At 42.5% G+C, this 18,582-nt stretch overlaps 2 protein-coding genes across 10 annotated transcripts in view; one reads left to right on the top strand and one right to left on the bottom strand.

Annotated features, from left to right (window-relative positions):
• Positions 1-18,582, top strand: part of LOC147615044 (uncharacterized) — a 167,958-nt gene that overhangs the window by 83,758 nt on the left and 65,618 nt on the right. For 2 of the 9 annotated variants that reach the window (XM_086780315.1, XM_086780313.1), the window contains exon 1: positions 524-699. The exons of 6 other annotated variants lie outside the window; for them this stretch is intronic. The gene's annotated coding sequence lies outside the window, so the exon portion shown is untranslated. Of the gene's footprint in view, positions 1-520; positions 700-18,582 lie in introns of those variants that run through there. One more of the 9 variants, XM_086780319.1, reaches the window with a different exon arrangement.
• The window catches only part of LOC147615045 (uncharacterized), a 142,724-nt gene that overhangs the window by 75,659 nt on the left and 48,483 nt on the right, over positions 1-18,582 (bottom strand). The gene's annotated exons all lie outside the window — the stretch shown is intronic.

Raw genomic sequence — 18,582 nt, 5'->3', positions numbered from 1 at the left:
GAACCAAGCTCATCTAGGTGTAGAGGATGATGAGAGCTTTCTCTAGAGATCCCCCATGCATGCATTGGTGCCCCACACACCAAGATAGGTCTACTTTTCCCCCCACCATTTGGAAAAAGCACCCTAGGAGATAAATTTGGCTGAAAAAGGTTGTGGGAGGCTCGCAACAGTAGGACTCCACCCCTACTTTTTGATGGTACCAGCCGCCGTTGCGGGGCAACGGCTACGGCTACATTAAAATGCGGTTACGGCTAAAATAAAGCAATTACGGATGAAGACGGGACGAAGTAAATGAAGATACGGAAGTTGTGGAAGTCAACGGGAGCGAAGTGCGGGAAATCTGCAATGTTTTTCAGCAATTATTTTAATATTTTTCCGAACCCACATTGTAATAATTTAAAATCCTAGAACCCACATTGACCCACATTGTAAAAAATCCCGTAATTAGTGATGAAAGAGTCGTGCAATTATAGAATTTATGATTATTGAGTAGCCTAGGATCAAGCCGTGTTTAATTAAATGACCGGAAAGTGTGTATATTGTAACTCTTGGGCGCCCAATTGATAAAAGGGTGTGGATAGGGTTATTTTCTTAGAATCTCAATAGCTAAACAGTCGTGCAGCTTGTGAGCTCTTCAAAGAGAAGAAAGAAGCCTTCCTACGCGCTCAATGTGTAATCATTCTCCATTCTAATTAAAAGGTTGGTTAATGCTCCTTCCATTGTCCACATTTCAAGCTCTTATTCAAGGTTTTCAATGAAGATTTGAGTAGATTTGAGTATGTGTGCTTCTAGGTTAAAGAGAGAGATTAAGTGAAATTAATCTTAGATTAAGTGAGTTTTAATGTGTTTGTTTGATTCATTGGTGTTGTTAGGAGTTGCTCTTAGCATTGGTAGCTTAGATTTGCACTTGCATTCAAGAGGGAGTGTCTCTCTTTGTGTGTGTGTGTGTGTGTGTGTAAGCTTCCATTAAGCATCCATTGAGTTCAATTAACCATTGAGTGAACCCACTTTCCTCTCTTTTGCTCCTTTAGCATGCATATGTGTGTATATGTGATGGACATGTCCTCCTTGATAGAGTGTGTGTGCGTACATGTGTGCGTGTAGAGTAGCTTAGTTTCTTTAGTTTGTGAGTGAGTGCCGTGAGACTGACAACCTCAAGTAGCTTCCACGCACTAGTCGGGTCGCTTCCCTTGTGTTGACATTATGTTAGCACTCGAGAGCTATACTCTAGACGTCCGTCGCGGCGAGCCGCTGATGTGTTCCTAAACTAGCGCACTCACTGAGCTTCTAGGTTGCATTGATTGTTAGTTAGCGGGATTCTCTCCACTTTCACCCATTAGATTAGTGAGAGGTTGAAACGAGGTTTCGATGCTCTCGTAGGTGACCGGGGGATCGGGGATCACCTTGGGCTTACATTAGGAGTAGAAGCATTTAAATCCGTTGCATATTCATTTAGGTTTAGGATTTTGTGAGCTCTTTGGAGCATTTTATTTATGCATTGTTCTTTAATTTTTGTTTTTCTATTTGTTAATTTCTCTTTGATTTTATGTTCTTTTTATGTTTTTGTATTGTCTTTTGCTTAGATTAGATGTTCTTTATGTTTTATAGGAGTAGGGTAGCAAAAACACCCTCATCCGTCGAAAATTTTGAAGAAATTGCACTCTGCTAGAAATTTTGCATAAAACGTTCTAGATTCACAAAAATGATGATTCAAGGTGATTCAGAGCATCAAATTGAATGATTTTTGGGCCTAAAGTACTTAGGACATCAGGGGGAACATGTGTGTAACATCTATTTTTCTGTCTGGTGGAAAATACAAAAATCGCGATTTTTGCATTTCTTGCCAAATTCTGCATCTGAGTGCATACACATGTTGGTGACGTGCTAAAACACTAGCACCTGAAAGAAAATTGCATTTGGAGTTAAAACCCCTGTTTTTGCATGAGAAGAAGCCAATGAATCACTATACAGCTCATTTAAGTGTATAAAAGACTTCAATTTTTCACAAAAATTGAACCACATGCTTAGGGAAGCTGCATAAATAGGCCTATATCATCAGAAGTTCAAAAGCTGTCAATTTGCAAAAATCGCGATTTTTGCATTTTGGGCCAGAATTTAGAGCTGATGGGCCAGAGCTGTTTATTGCATGCTAGATACCTTGCCTACCAAAGATCTTTGTGAAATTTGCATTTAAAGTCCATTTTTGCATGAAAATAGCATAGAACCAACACAAAATGGCACATAACAATGAGCTAAAAAAGTCAATTTGCATCTAGAAAGCATCTGCATGCTGGTGACAGTGCATACAATAGGCCTGACAACTTAGATTTGCAATTTGGGCCTTTGAAAGTTGGGCAGCGTTCAGAGAATTACCCAGGAAGGACTGGAAGGTCTGCTTTCCTCAAACACTGAGGGGAATAGCACAGAAGTGGTATTTCAACTACCCTCCCGAAAAGTTACCGACATATAAGCAGTTGTCAAGGGTTTTAATAAAAAGATTCAAAGATGAGAAGTCAGATGAAGAGCTGCTCAGTCAGCTAGGAAAGATCAAGCAAAAAAAGGCCAGCGTGCGTCAATTCGTAGAGCACATCAAGGATCTGGCCAGACAACTCTCTTCTCCACCAAATAATAAATGTCTGAGAGCCTGGTTCCTCAACGGAACATCATTGAAAGGGGTGGCCAAGTAAGAAATCACGAACCCCACTAGAACCTTTGAAGAGCTGGTGGAGAGAGCAGTGAAGATGGAACGGAAGGGTACTAAACGACAAAGGCTGGACAGTTCCAGTACATCCAGTTCATCTTCAGAGAGCAGTTCAGACGAGGAGCCAGCAGCGACGACTGGCAGAGTGAACTGAAACTGATCAAGAAGAAGATTGAATTGTCAGGGGTCAGGGCAGTGATGCCAGAAAAAGGAGAGAAATGGTGTGTTTACTGCAGGGAGAAGGACCATTCAACCAGTGAATGTGTCAAGTGCGACTATTGTGAACGGAGAGGGCATGTTTGGGAAGACTGCCCTATCAGATTATCAGTCCCAACAGTCAGATTAGCAACACCAGTGGTGGGTCAGGAGGCTGTTGAAGTAGCTGGTGGGCAAAATTCAAATTCACAAAGGTATTACAGACCCCAATATGCAGGCAATCAATCCAGAGCCCCACCCAAAAAGTTGATCTGTTGGAGATGCCACAAGGAGGGCCATTATGCGAGGGATTGTACAGAAGTGCTGGCTCATCAGCCAAATGCTAATGTAAACCTGGTACATCCAGAGGTGGCAACAATTACCAGAGTGCAACTAAAGGAGTTGCCAACACCTCAGAAGACTCAGATAAGCCCACTGGAAAAGTGAAGCACTGAAACAAGAGGCAGTTCAAATCACCAAAGAGGTAAGCAAAAGAAAACCACTGCTGGCAGAGCCCCAGGAAATGTCAGTTCTAGAAATCTCTGGACAACGTGCTCATCAGGAGTCGGAAACAAGACCACGGGGAGGCTACCAGGAAGTTCAGGATCAGGCCATCTCTGAGAAAAAGGAGCCGAAACGAAAAAATTTGGTATGGGTTAAAAACCCAAGTGTAATCAAAGATATGGACCCAGTGAGATCTGACGACTGGCTTGTGGAGCACCTGGAAAGTCCTCAGGAAAGCAATGAAAATAAAGCTTCAAGAAATCGATCAACTCAGCTCTGGGAAACTGTAGCTGATCGAGTGAATAAGCTCTCGCTGGAATTGTCCAAATTGGTCCAAGTGGTACCAGCGGTGGAGGAGCTTTTGGAACAGGAAGGCCTGAAGATGGCCTATGAATTGAATACAACAGGTATCAGGGATGACCACGCACCAGTGGTAATGGTGGAATGTAAACTCAACAAACACTGGAAGCTGGTGGAAAAAGCTACCTTGGATGGAGGTGCTGGCGTGAACATTATGTCAGAAAAGGTCAGAAAGCACCTGGGCCTGCAAAGCAAGCCAGCACCCTTCAAGCTGTGAGTGGCCAATCAAACAATATCAGAACCCCTAGGAATGGTGGAGGATGTGCTAATCCGGATAGCAGGGGTCAAATTCGAGGCTTCATTTCTGATTTTGGAGGTCGACGGTTCTTATGACAGGTTGCTGGGAAGACCATGGCTAAGAGCAGCTGGGGCGATACATGACTAGGGCAGTGATATGCTGACAATGCGACTGGGCACAAAACAAGTGACAATTACAACTGCGCAAATCTGTGTGCCCAAGGCCACCAGACCGGGAGACATTTTTGTCTCAGAACCTAACGAACTCTGGGAGAAGTTAATGGCCAGTAACATTGTCCCAGTCGCCACTCTTGATTTAAACTGGTAGCTGCTGAACTGAAGCTGGCAGTTCAGCAGAAAATGTTCCCAGCTCACTTTCAGACTCAGGAAGAAGGCCTTCGTCAAGTGACTACTCAGGCTAATCAGGAAGTGACTGGGGACGAGGTGGAGGAAGTGATGATAAGGGGAGACGAGAAGAGGACAGTGAGAGTAAATCGACTGTTGCCAGAGATGCCTTCAAGAAAGCACTCTCGGAGCTGTTCCTGGAATTTGAGGATGTGTTTGCTTGGGACCACACTGAACTGAAAGGAATAGATCCCAGGGTGTGCCAGCACAAAATAGCATTGAAAGTAGATGCCAGACTAGTAAGAATGCAAAGATATAGGATGAACCCAAACTACGCAAAGAGAGTCAAAGAGGAGCTGGATGCTTTGTTGAAGGCTGGGTTCATTGCTGAGGTCGAGAGCAGTGATTGGCTATTCCCAATAGTGGTGGTTCCCAAAAAAAATGAAAAACTGAGAATTTGTGTGGACTTCAGGAAACTCAATGAGCAGACAATCAAGGATCCTTTCCCTTTGCCCTTTACTGATACAATGCTAGATCAAATCGCTGGGTTTCAAATGTACAGCTTATGGCTATAGTGGATACAATCAAATCAGCCTGGCGCCTGGTGATGACAGGGAAAAGACATCCTTCATAACTGAGTGGGGAGCATTCATGTACTTAGTAATGCCCTTCGGATTATGCAATGCTCTAGCAACATTCCAGAGAGCAATGATGGCTATATTCTCCGAATATCTGCAAAAGTTCATGGCCATTTTTGTAGATGATTTCACAGTGTATTCTAACACAGAACAACACCTGGAATGCTTGCGGTTAATGCTCAGTAGATGCAGGGAAAAAAGGGTTTGCCTGAATCCATTTAAATGCTTGTTTGGGGTGTACTGGGGAACAGTACTGGGACATGTGGTGTCCAGTAAGGGGATCGAAATGACTGATGACAAAGTGGAAGCAATCCTGAAAGTAGTACCACCTACAAACGCCAATGAGGTAGCAAGCTTTCTAGGTTACATAAACTTCTATAGGAGGTTTGTACATAAACTGGCTGAGCTGGCAGCACCAATGTATGCCTTGACAAAGAAGGATGTGGCCTTTTGCTCAGATCAAGAGTGTCAGAAGGGATTCGAAGCTATTGAAAAACTGGTCTCTCAAAAACCAATACTGAGGCAACCCAACTGGGATCGTGTATTTCATGTTCATGTGGATGCTTCAGGACTTGCTCTGGGGGCCATACTGGCACAACCTGATGGGGAGACGGATTTTCCAGTATATTATGCTAGCAGAAGATTCTCTCAGGCAGAAAAACTTATACCACCACTGAAAGAGAAGCGTTGGGCATGATCTTCTCGGTGCAGAAATTTCGGCATTATTTGCTAGGAAATTTCTTTGTTTTTTATGTGGATCATCAGGCCCTACTGTATTTAATTAACAAGGTGGTCATCCAAGGTAGATTGTCCAGGTGGATGCTGTTGTTCCAAGAATATGATTTCAAAATCATCCACAAGCCGGGCAAGATACACTTCGGAGCTGATTTCTTATCCAGGGCAACACCAAAGGAGGAAATGACTAGCATTCAGGATGATCTTCCTGATGCAGCCTTATTCAAGGTTGACCTAGATATAGAAAGCTCAGAATTGGCCGATTACTTGCGCACAGGGGAGCTGCCTATGGATTGGCCAGTAAGGTGGAAAAGGGCACTCATTCTAAGGGCCAAGAACTATACATGGGCTGCTGGCACTCTGTATAAGTTGGGGAAGGATGGAATATTGAGGAGGTGTGTCTCACCCATGGAAAGAGTGGTGCTGCTCAAAGGAGCGCATGAAGATGAGGCTGGAGGCCACATGTCAGGGGAGACTACGGCCAGGAAACTACTTCAGGTAGGCTATTGGTGGGAAACAATGTTCAAAGACTCCCAGGAGTGGGTTAAAAGCTGTGATGTGTGTCAGCGAACTGGAAAGCCGTTGCTGTGTGACATGGGACCATTACACAGTGTACAACCCTTAGCTCCATTTATGAAATGGGGAATTGACTTCATGTGGCCTTTTAAGAATTCTGGGAAATACAAGTACATCATAGCGAGAGAGGCAACAATGGCTAAGCTGATGAATGCTCTAAAACAAGAGCGAATAGAAAGCGAAATGTGGGAGGCAGCGACGCTGCTCTCCAAGGCGATGGAATATGCCTCCCTTTCATAGCAGGCAAGGCAAGGCCGCTCCTTTCATAGCACGATTCTACGGCATCCACAGCAGGCAAGGCCACTCCTTTCACAGGCGCTCGACACACACACACACGCATACGACACAACTCTTCGCTTCCTCTCTCCCTAGAAAATCTATTGTTTTTTCTTGCGTTTCGAAACGCAAACGAAAGTAGCAATTTTTTCTTGCTTCTTTCACCCTTCACACCGTGAAAGCGATGGTAGGAAATTATAATCCCCAGTTGGCCTCTTTAAATTAAAAATTTCCCAAAGATTGCAAAAGGGTTGGGTAGCCATGTTCTCATATCCCTCATGTGACACGGCAATCCAATACTTTAAATTGAATTCCTTACCTAGAGAGAGCTAGGAGAGATGAGTGCCCACACACATTGTATGTATGTATAATGGGGTGTGCATGCAAATACAAATGCATTACTTGACATGAAGAGATGATCTGAACTATTTTGAGCACATGCAACATGAGGACATCCTCTAAATAAAGTGCGTTGATATGCCTAAGTGTTGTCAAGCCATGCTTGAGATCAATTTTAGTATTTCAAAATGCACTAATAGGGGAATATAAGCATAGGTATTCAAGCATTCAATTAAATAACAGTACATGCACCTGAATGAAACAGTAGCAGCCCTGACGGATGTGTTTCAGACCAAGCATCGAAAATCAACGACCTATTATCCCAGATGCAATGGTCAGGCAGAGAGCACTAACAAAACGATGAAGCGAATACTGACAAAAATGGTGCAAACCTGCAAGGGTTCCTGGAATATGCATTTGCAATCTGCGCTCTGGGCATACAGGACAGCCTTTAAGGTAACCACGAAGCAAACTCCTTTTAGGTTGGCGTTTGGGCAGGAAGCTATTGTCCCTTTTGAATTCACTATTCTTGCCCTGAGAACTTCAGTTCAGTACGAAATAGATCCTGATGCCAATCTGAAAGAGAGATTGCTGGAACTGGAAAGACTGGATGAGCAGAGGCAAAGGGCATTGTGGGAGCAGCAAGTGGCTCAGCTGAGAATGAAGGCATACCATGATCGAGGTCTGAAGAAAAGGGAGTTCAAAGAAGGCGATCTGGTATTATGGTATCCAGGGAAGGTAGACGGGAAAAGAAAAAATCTGACCACAGGATGGACAGGACCATACGAAATACAAAGGATATATGAAAATGGTTCAATCCAGCTGAGAGATCTGAAGGGGTTAGAATTTCCTGAAAGAGTCAATATCGGGAAACTCAGGAAGTATCAAGTGAAGTTTCAGGATCAGGAGATCCCTGATACACTTCAGGAAACTTTAACTGATGACCCTGAAGCACAAAGATCAGGTCAGGATACAAGTGAAGAGGGAGCTGAGCTAACTGAAAATCATGCAGCCAGGCCGCACAGAGTCACAGGTTCACCAAGAATGACCAGGCAAAGAAGTAAGCAGCTAAGAGGAGAAGCTGATGTGGCAAAAGTGCAAACCGTTAGAAGCCATCATGATTTTGCAAGGAAAGCGCAGGCGGCCGACATAGGTAATAATGCCGTTTGCAGCATTATGGCAATGAGTATGGTGCTTTTAATGCTATTTTTGATGGGATTTCTTGCACACACTTCGATGGCAATGCGAGATAGTGTAAACAAGAACCCAAATCAAAATAACGCACTTCATTGTCTTGTGCACGGGCTTTCGCTTCCTTCGTGCTCTGCTTCTGCTTCTGCTTCTGTTTCTGCGTCTGCTAGTCTGCAAACGCTAAGCGATACAACTCTTGCCCTCTCCTCTTCTTGCTCCACCATGGCTGCCACGCTTAAGCCTATCAAGATTAAAGTTCCCGAGCTAGACAAAGCGGAGAAGGTTGAGTTCGAGACAGCACAGCTTTATACCTTATACAGGGTCATGCAAAAGCAAATAGATGAGGATATTGCTGCAGAAGCTGTGACCAACTATGACAAGGACACCCACAGTACCTGCATCAGAGGAGTTGACATTACCATTTCAAAAGAAACTCTGAAGCAGTACCTGGGCCTGTCTGATAAATGAGCTTCTCATGATCTCCCAGGTTCAAGGTGGGGACCCCCTGGCCAGCTTTCTTTCTTTTTGCAACCTCTTCTTCTGTCTCTCCCAAGCATTGGGCCACCATTTCTGGTGTCCAATTCTTCCCGACTGAAATTTGTTGCTCAGGCAGTATGTTTAAAGAAGGATGACAAGTATTTGTCCGAGCAGGTTTTCATGGAGGCTGTCAAGGTGGTTCAGGGAGGGCAATGTGATTGGGCCAAGACGCTTGAAAGGGCGATGACTATGCAAATGGCTGCAATCAAGGAAAAGGGGCAGAAGCTGTATACCTGTGCCCCTATATGGCAAGAACTTTACAGGCAAACCACCATGAGTGTCAAAGGAACGAAGAGGTTCAGTGAGCCATTGGTGGCCAAAACTGTCAAGAAACAAAAGGTGAGTCAGGCTCCAGAAACCTAGGACAATCAGGAAGTGGTAGTCTCTCTGCGTAGACACCAAAGAAAGGGGCACTGGCGCTGTTACAGAGTTTGAAAAGAACGCTACCAGAACAAGGTCATACTTCAGCTGAATAAACTGAAGAGTTTACTGGGCACTTTAGTGAGGCCATCTCCTCAGAAAGTAGCCAGGGTCATTCCCATGTTACGGATGGAAGCTGGCCCAAGCCAGTCACATGAAACTCATTATATCAGTCAGAGTATATTGCCTTCCACATCAGGACAAGCAAGAGGAAAAGGGATTGAAAAGATGTGGGAAGAGCAATGCAAACAATTAACTTCTCCAGCTGCCACTCTTGAATTAAAGCTATGGAGCCAAGGGAAGCTCTACCCTACGCTAGTTTGCCAGTAATATCATTTACAGAGGGTACTGAAGAGCAGGGTCACCTGGAAGCCAATCTACGAGCTACAATGATAGCATTAAATACAATGGCCTTCCAGGTGCACCATATGGCAAAAACAGCAGCAGAAGCTTCAGAACAAACGCAAGCTGAGAAAGCACTTCAAGCTAAAGTTGGATAGCTGGAAGATCAAGTAAAAAGCATGAAAGATCAAATAACCAGACAGGATGAGAAGCTCCAAAACTGGGAGAACAAGAAAAAGAAGTGGGCCAAGAGCAAGAAGAAAGCCAAGAAGCAGCTAGCCGAACTCCAGAAAGAGTGTAAAGAACAGAAGGAAATTGCTGAGAAAGAAGCAGTCAGGGCCTCCCAATGTACAGACTCTTTCAACCTGGCTGTTTTGATGAAAATGATAGAGAGCATGGTAGCAGTGCCTGAAGAGGGGCTTTGGGTTGATGCTGAAGCAATCCAAGCTTTACTGAGCAATACACATGAACTCATCGCTCAGCATACACAAAGCCTACTCCAAGAGCTAAGTCAAAATCAGGCACTAGGGACAAGCCATCAGAACAGGGAGTCTGACCCTGAGGATGAGGATGAGGAAGAATCAGATAAAGAGCCGACAAATCAGTTCAACTCTGATTCAGAGTCGGACTCAGATAGCGACAAAGGGGATGGGGCAGGTGGAAATCCAAGCAATATCAATGACCAAAAATCAGATGAGGATACAACTGAAGATCAGCAGTCACCACAAAGCCCTCAGAGTGATCAGGAGGCAGAACTCAGGAGGCAGAACAGAAAAGCAAGGGGAAAGGGAAGGAAAAGCAGTAGGCAGGTTGGGGGGAGTAGGAGGCTCCAGAGTCGTCTCGAAACAAGGACCCAGAGCAGGCAAGTTGGGGGGAGCAGGAGGCTCCAGAGTCATCCTGAAACAAGGACCCAGAAGCAGGACAGAAGGAAAAAGACTAGTGGTGGGAGAAAAAACCTTTTGTGATTAATCTGATTAATAAGCTGAAGATTGAGCATGAGCAATTAAAACTTTTCAGAAAAGATTTTCAGCTTAGTAAAATCACCAGAGAAGGTTTTAAGTATGATCAAAGTATGATCAAAGATTGCAAGAATTAAAGAAATTAATCAGATCATTCACAAAGAATTGGCCTGCTTCAATGCACAATCAAGAGAAATGCCAACTGCCACCTCATCGAGCATGCATTCAGGTATTAGAAAGTCCCCTCGAAATAATAGTGCCAGAGGAAGCACAGCCGGGACTTCAAATGACTACGTTTAATTTGAAAAGCATGGCACTTCAAGCGGAGCTATTATTGGGGGAGAGGCCAAGATATAAATGCATGGATGGCTACAGAATGGAGTTGCAAAACGTCAGAGACTGGGGACAATTTGGGATGGCTGAATTGGAGCAGGAGCTAGGCAAAGTGTATCTGCCCACCAATGCTGACTCAAACCTCTGGGGGGAGTGTGGTCAGGGTAATCAACATCCTCAGAAGATGGTTCAGCATAGCCAAAGAATAGGTAAAATTCATTGAAGATGCTTTGAACCGATTACTTGACAGCCCTACCTTGTTATACACTGTGGCACCACCCCCAGAGGCTTTGCCCAAGTTTTACCCAGTTTTGTTTCCTGAGACAACAGAGCCGCTTGGCGCAAACGCCTATGTGGCCATTGTCAAAAAGTTTTCTGATTGGAATATACAGATGGAGGAAAACTTTAAAGCCATGGAACAAATGTTCCAGTCTCATGAAGGCCCAGACAAAGAGCTCTACAAAGATATGTTCGACAAATGGGCGAGACATGAGAAGAAACTCATCAAGCACTGCAATGAAATGTTACAACATCATATCCTATGCTAGAAGTTTCTAGCAGAAAAGAATGAAAAGACTGGCATGGAGATTGATGTATAGTGGCTAGCAGAAAAGCTTCTCAAGGCCAGAATTGAATTGAATAGACCAGCCTACGGTTCGTGGATAGCCACAGCCTGCTAGTGTACACAACTGGCCAAAGTCAGAATAAGAACAAGTCCTTATGTGATTGAAGACACTAAGACTGGAAAACGCAGGAGACAGCGAGTGCCTTTGTTCGAAAGAATGAGAGCTCCTAAAATCTGTAAGGTACAAAAGCCCAGTATAGCAGTGCCATGGAGCAGGCTGAAGAAGAGGAAAGGGAGCAAGGAGAGCCTTACGATCTGCAAGTGGCTCAGGGGTTACACCCTGACCATGAGCAAGATCTTATGAAGGTCATAGCTCAATCAAGGAGAAAGCTCTCTGACACTACTACTGAAGAGTCAGCTCAAGAAAACCGAGAAGACCCGGTTCAGGAGGAGCAATCAGTTCAGAAAGAAGCCAGCTGAATAAAAGGGATCGGGAGGAGCCAGTTCAAGAAAACCGGGAAGAATGTTAAGGCTAAAAGTGAAAATGTTCAACGGCCCGGACGGTAATTCCAAGATCAAGAAGCTGTTGAGTTAGCCAAGAAAGGAAAAAGCTATAAAAAGGAGGGCGACGTAAGGAGAAGGCGCGGAAGCTCTGCTGCAGAAAAGACCATTACGTGTGTGTGTGTGTGTGGGCGTGTGTGTGTGGGGTAGCCGTTAGGCTCCTTTGTACTGATTTAGATGATGCTTCACTGATAACTCATCAGTACTTCTATCTTTGTAATTTGATCTTAATTAATGGAATTCAGTGAGTCAGTATGGTTTCTTTTAACTGCCATGTTATACCTGGGTATTAAAGTGTCTATTGTCTGGTCTTCTGTCTAGTGTAGCTTCATAGCTATCATCAGTGTTGGCTTACCCAGAGTTGGTCAGTTCAGTGATATCAGTGCATTCTGTGTATTACTGAACTGAAAGTTCAACACATACATAGTGCAAACCACAAGGCCAGATGAGACAACGCTCACATACAACTGGCACAAGTCCAAATATGTGTAACAAGCACACTAGCAGGCGCTGTAACAATGCATAAACACATAAACACTATGTCTTCCAAGATTGATTGTGCTAGCGACTCAAATCTGAGCCACAAATCCAACCAATGAAACAACAGGACCAAAAATTTGCAATTTGCGTGACAACCTGCTGCTGCGAGAACTGTAACCTATATTTCTGCAACCTACAACTTGTAGATCTGAAACAATATACCTGGTTCTTGCCAGCTACAACCTGTATTTCACCCAGAAAGACCAAATTTGCACAATGTGTAGAAAATCGACTTGTTTGTTGCAAAAAATGACGAAAATGCCTATGCGCAGCACTTACTATGTCGAAATGGGGCCTGAAGTGTATGTCGACCTCGATGCACTCATCAAAGTGTGTCTCATTCTGAGAACGTGACCCTGTGTGCTGGTGGTGGTACCCTAGAGCTTGAATCTACTTTGATACTAGTTGAAGAGTGCACACAGAGCATGTGTAAGCGTGTGGAGTAGCACAGAGATGGAGAAGAAGAAGAAGACACAAGATGTGGGCTCCTTGTCACAATGAGTGACAATGAGTGACTAGGGTTTGAGAGAGTCCTTATTAGTTAGATTATAAAGAATGGTGTCCGGTTGCCCAGTTACTTAGGGCTAGCATAATGGGCTTTACCACCCCAGGAGCAGGGGTAGCGATAGCCACCAAGCAGATATGGGAGTCTTGGGGTAAGCCAGCCCTAAGAAAGACAAGGATGATAGTTGGCTGATGGATTCATCGAGTCTCCAATCGGCTTACTAGAGAAAGTAGTTGTGTCTTCATGCAGTATAGAGTATGAGCACACATTCGCGATTGTGGATTTCAGAAGGAAGCCCAACTATGAGATCATCCTAGATCGCCCATTCATGCGTCAATTGAAAATCTACGATAGCCAAGTGCTACGGCTCCTATTGACTTGCGAGATCATTTCTATAAAGATGTCGTTAATACACCGATCATAGACATGGTATCAACCATAGCTCAAGATAATTCGATTCCATCATGGCTAGTCCAAGGCAAGCCATTATGGTTGTATGGAATCAATAAGAATAGTGATGGAGCTGACACTTCGAGCTCTTCAGACTGTATCGCGGAACCCTTCCCAGAACATGAGTTAGAAACATTTGGTTGGCGAGATATTCTTGCTACCTTAGATGTGTGCACTAACGTACATGCTGTCAAGCATTGTGACAAAGATGGTTATGACATCATGTCTGTGAGAATGATTCAAATCATTGAACTTGCAGATGAGTCTGACATCACTAGTGGTAGTTACGACGAGGAGATCATTTTAGAAGGACTTGGAGCAGATACTTCGAGGATCTGGTACTCAAGTACTAGCAGTGAGAATTTGAATGCTTCGATCATGACCATAAAGATGGAGATCTCTTCAATAGAAGATGTTCAGGAGAAAGAAATGGCTAAAAGGTCAGAGGAAGACAAGGAGCCTGATGTTGAGAATGACGACATGGAATTCTATGATGCATCATATGAAACTCTCTCTGAGAATGAGACAAAAAGAAGAAAACCGAACAAATGAGAGAGAAGATTTGCCACGAAATCAAAGAAAACGATGTTGAAACTTAGGAATGGGAAGAACGTTCAAATTGAGCGTAACCTAAGTCAGAGACAACTTATTGGCAAATCAAATGAACTTACAATAAATGATATAATTGGGTTGAACAACATTAAGACTGTGCAAGAAGAGGATAGTGGTGACAACCACATGCCTAATAGTCAAGGGAAGTCTCAATACTTGAAATGGATTGGTGCTTCTAATTGCATCAAAGACAAGGTATCAGGTTGCAAATCTTTGAACTTGATGCCTGTAAGCCCAAACAAAAAAGAAATACTTCAATGCCACTTGAAGAAGAAGCAAAAGTTGAGAATGACCAATGAGGGCAAGGGAAAGGACAAGGATTGTCTGTCGGAGTGGGAAACTAACAATGACACAGATACCGAGAATGACAAGCAGTCTTTAGATATTCCTTCGCACTATAAAAAGTACATAATCGAGGAAAGAAAGATACTGGTTCAGAAGCCTGAACGAATGAACATCACTCTAGGTGTGTCTTACGATGGACCTGAGGATGCTAAATGGGTGGATCTTGCTCTTCCAGGGGAGGATCCGAGACCAGTATATATTGCTACAGATCTTGATGATCAGGAAGAAATGCAATCATAAGGTTGTTGCATAAGTATAGAGATGTGTTTGCGTGGTCCTACAAGGACTTAAAAGGTGTAGATCCGGAGGTATGCCAGCATACTATTAAGATGTGCGATGATGCCAAGCTTAGCAAACAACATCTGTATTCATAGAATGAAAACTTTGCTCAGAAGATTGATGAGGATATTAATAAGCTTAAAGAAGCGAGATTCATTTATGAGATTGAGCATACGAAATGGGTATCACCACTTGTGGTTGTTCCCAAGAAGAATGAAAAATTGCGAGTATGCGTAAATCTCAAGAAAGTGAATGCTGCTACTATTCGTGATAATTATCCTCTACCAATAACGGACCATGTGATTGAGATAGTAGTAGATGCAGAAGCTTATAGCTTCTTAGATGGGTTTTCGGGTTACAACCACTTATCCATAGATCCACGAGATCAGCACAAGATGGCTTTTGCTACAGAACGAGGCATTTTTGCCTATCGAGTAATGCCGTTTGGGTTGACGAATGCACCGGCGACCTTTCAAAGACTCATGTGTCACATCTTTCGAGATTTTCTGAGAAAATTTCTTGAAGTTTACGTTGATAATCTTTGTGTTCACTCCAGCAAAAAGGGGACAATATATCTCAACTAAGGGCTATATTTGACAAGTGCAGACTTTGTAGGCTATGCTTAAATCCAGAAAAGTGTGTGTTCATGGTTTGACAAGGCAAGATCTTAGGACATATAGTGTCCAAGAATGGGATTTCGACCGATGAAGACAAGATTCAAGCTATAGCAAAAATGCCGAAACCGACAAATGCTAAAGAGGTGCAGGGATTTATGGGACATTGCAGCGGCTAGTATCGACGATTCATTTTCTACTTTTCGAACATAGCTCAGCCTCTTTATGCCTTGATTGTTGCTTTTGAGTGGACAGATGAGTGTGATGCAGTGTTTGAAAAGCTTAAGGAAGCACTCACCAACACACCGATTATTCTGAGAGCATCGAACTGGAGCAAGATCTACCATGTACATATTGACGCATCTAATTTTGCGATTGAATGTGTATTAGCTCAACCAGGTGAGCATAACATGGATTTTCTTGTGTCTTACACGCAAGCAAACAACTAAACAGCACAGAAAAGAACTATACAACAACTGAGCGTGAAGGGTTAGGGATGGTGTATGCTATGAAGAAATTCCGACATTACCTCCTAGAAAACAAGTTTTTGTTCTACTTAGACCACCAAGCGACGTTGTTGTACTTAGTCAACCTTGCAATACAGGACGAATAGTCCGTTGGTTTGTTATTATGTTGGATTTCGACTTCACAGTGGTAGTGAAACAAGGGATTGTGCACCAAAGAGCCAATCACCTTTCAAGGTTAACAAATCGAGAGGGACCTACGGGAGTTCCTGATGATCTACCGGATGCCTATCTGTTCAATGTAGAGATGGTTCCTAAGTGGAGTGAGACTGTGGTATCATTACTTACAGTTGGTAAATTACATTTATCTGACTCCTGGGGGGATGACAATCTTGCATTGATTGAGCAGTCACGAAACTATTCAATGATAGTGGGTAGATTGTATAAGAAAGGTCGAGATGAAGTTCTGCGGTTGTGCATTGATGCACGTGAAGCTGGACCTTATCTGGAGCAAGCACATGTGGCTATTGGAAATATTCATATGGCTCCAGAGCAAACCTTAAGAAGGGTGGAACGCATGGGTGTCTTTTGGCCTTCCATGAGAAAAGATGTATACGATTACATTAGAGGTTGTTCTTGTGAGATGGGATCTAAACTCAATGCCCTTAATGGTATAACCCTCTATCATGTGTCGCCAATAATGCCAAAGTTGGCAGAGGCTCTTGTTGAGTATCTGTCTACCAACATATTTCCTGAGAGGATGAACAAGTTGAGGCAAAGGTACTTGCAAAAACAAGCTGAAGACTTTTGTATCATTAGTAATCAACTTTATCATCGTGGTAAAGATGGAATAATGCGAATCTGTCTGGCCGAGAAATAATACGTAGCAGTGTTAGCGCATGCTCACTCTAGTATTTTTGGAGGTCATTTCTCTACTGATGTCATAGCGAAAGCTATTATGAGAGCAGGGTTATGGTGGCTGATATTGTTCAAGGATGAGTCGGAGTATGTGAAACGATGTGATGAGTGCCAAAGGTACAAAGCTCCGATACATCGAGACGAGATGCCACTTAGATCGATGATGGGAGCACGAGCATTTGCTAAGTGGGGAATTGATTTCATTGGACCTATTGATCCAACTGCTCGTACACATGCGCAATGCATTATTGTTGCCACATATTACATTACGAAGTGGGTTGAGGCAAAAGCCACAGTAAAGGATGACGCTCGTACAACAGCAAAGTTCTTGTTCGAGAATGTGTTTACAAGGTACGGTCTGCCTATTGAGATTGTAAGTGATAGGGGTAAGCACTTCTTAAGTGAAATTATTAAAAATCTTTTGGACGTCTTTGTGGTCGTTCATAAGAAGTCTATGCCCTATCATCCACAAGCCAATGGACAAGCCGAAAGCACGAACAAGATACTTGGATCTGTATTAACGAAAATAGTGAGCGGTTGTGTAAGATTCCTCCCCAACCCCTTTTTGATGTCTAGTATATTCTCCTGTAATCAATTCCTTTTCTGAAATATAAGAGATCTTGTTTGTGACTGTTTTAACCTAGAGAGAGAAAATATTCTAGAGAGAGAATATTCAGATTTTAAATATTTCTGGATAGAAAAATATCTCTTATAATTCAGATGAGTTCCCCTGAAACAGAAATTTAAAAAGAATTTTCCAATGTGCAATTGGAATTAATTGGAAATAGGTATAAAGAACCTTAGCCTAAGGGTCTAGATTTTCATAAATCTTTAGACTATGGTCCAATTAAGGTTCCTATGGGCCAATAGCATCAATCCATGTGTAGGGAGGAGATAAATCCAAATTGTAAAAAAAAAGAAAATACCCAAAAATGAGTAAATGCTCACATGAGGTGAAGAGTTGAAAATGTACAAGGTTTATTAGTAAAAAACTATATTAAAAATATGAGATATTTTGGGAATAATGATTTTATTATGACACATATGTAAGGAAGGGGAGTCCCTTAAATGCTCACATAAGATGAAGAGTTGAAAATGTACAAGGTTTATTAGTAAAAACTATGAGCAATATTAAAATGATTCCATTATGACACATATGTAAGGAAGGAGAGTTCTTTAAAGGAGGTGCATATTTCACATAAGATGAAGAGTTGAAAATGTACAAGGTTTATTAGTAAAAAACTATGAGCAATATTAAAATGATTCCATTATGACACATATGTAAGGAAGGGGAGTTCTTTAAAGGAGGTGCATATTTCACATAAGATGAAGAGTTGAAAATGTACAAGGTTTATTAGTAAATAAACACATATGTAAGGAAGGGGAGTTCTTTAAAGGAGGTGCATATTTCACATAAGATGAAGAGTTGAAAATGTACAAGGCTTATTAGTAAAAAAACTATGACACATATGTAAGGAAGAGGAGTTCTTTAAAGGAGGTGCATATTTCACATAAGATGAAGAGTTGAAAATGTACAAGGTTTATTAGTAAAAAAACTATGAACAATACAATTTTGACACATATGTAAGGAAGGGGAATTCTTTAAAGGAGGTGCATATTTCACATGCTTGAATGAGTTTTAAACTCATAAAAATTAAGATATTTCATCTCTCCTCTCTCCTCATTCAAGTCTAGTTCCAAAAAGTTAGCTTAACCGACCTAAAAATGGTCAAAAAGTGACCAAACTGACTTGGAAAATTCTAGAATCGGTTGTTTGGTTAGGAGCTCAAATTTTCCTATAAATAGAAGCCTCCTCTTGTTGAAAAAGATATAGAGTCTTATGCCTTGTTACTCTACTCCACCTAAGCTAAAATATATAGAGTCTTATGCCTTGTTACTCTACTCCACCTAAGCTAAAATATATAGTGTCTTATGCTTTGTTACTCTACTCCATCTAAGCCAAAATATATAGTGTCTTATGCTTTGTTACTCCACCTAAGCCAAGAGCTGTGAATTCTTTAATAATTCACTAGTTTTTGAC

This window comes from Cibotium barometz, chromosome 41 (assembly GCF_041138505.1).
Source record: "Cibotium barometz isolate CiBa-2024 chromosome 41, ASM4113850v1, whole genome shotgun sequence".
In the NCBI taxonomy this organism is placed as follows: Eukaryota; Viridiplantae; Streptophyta; class Polypodiopsida; order Cyatheales; family Cibotiaceae; genus Cibotium; species Cibotium barometz.
The sequence above is the reverse complement of the archived record's forward strand: the minus strand, read 5'-3'. Positions and strand labels throughout refer to the sequence as shown.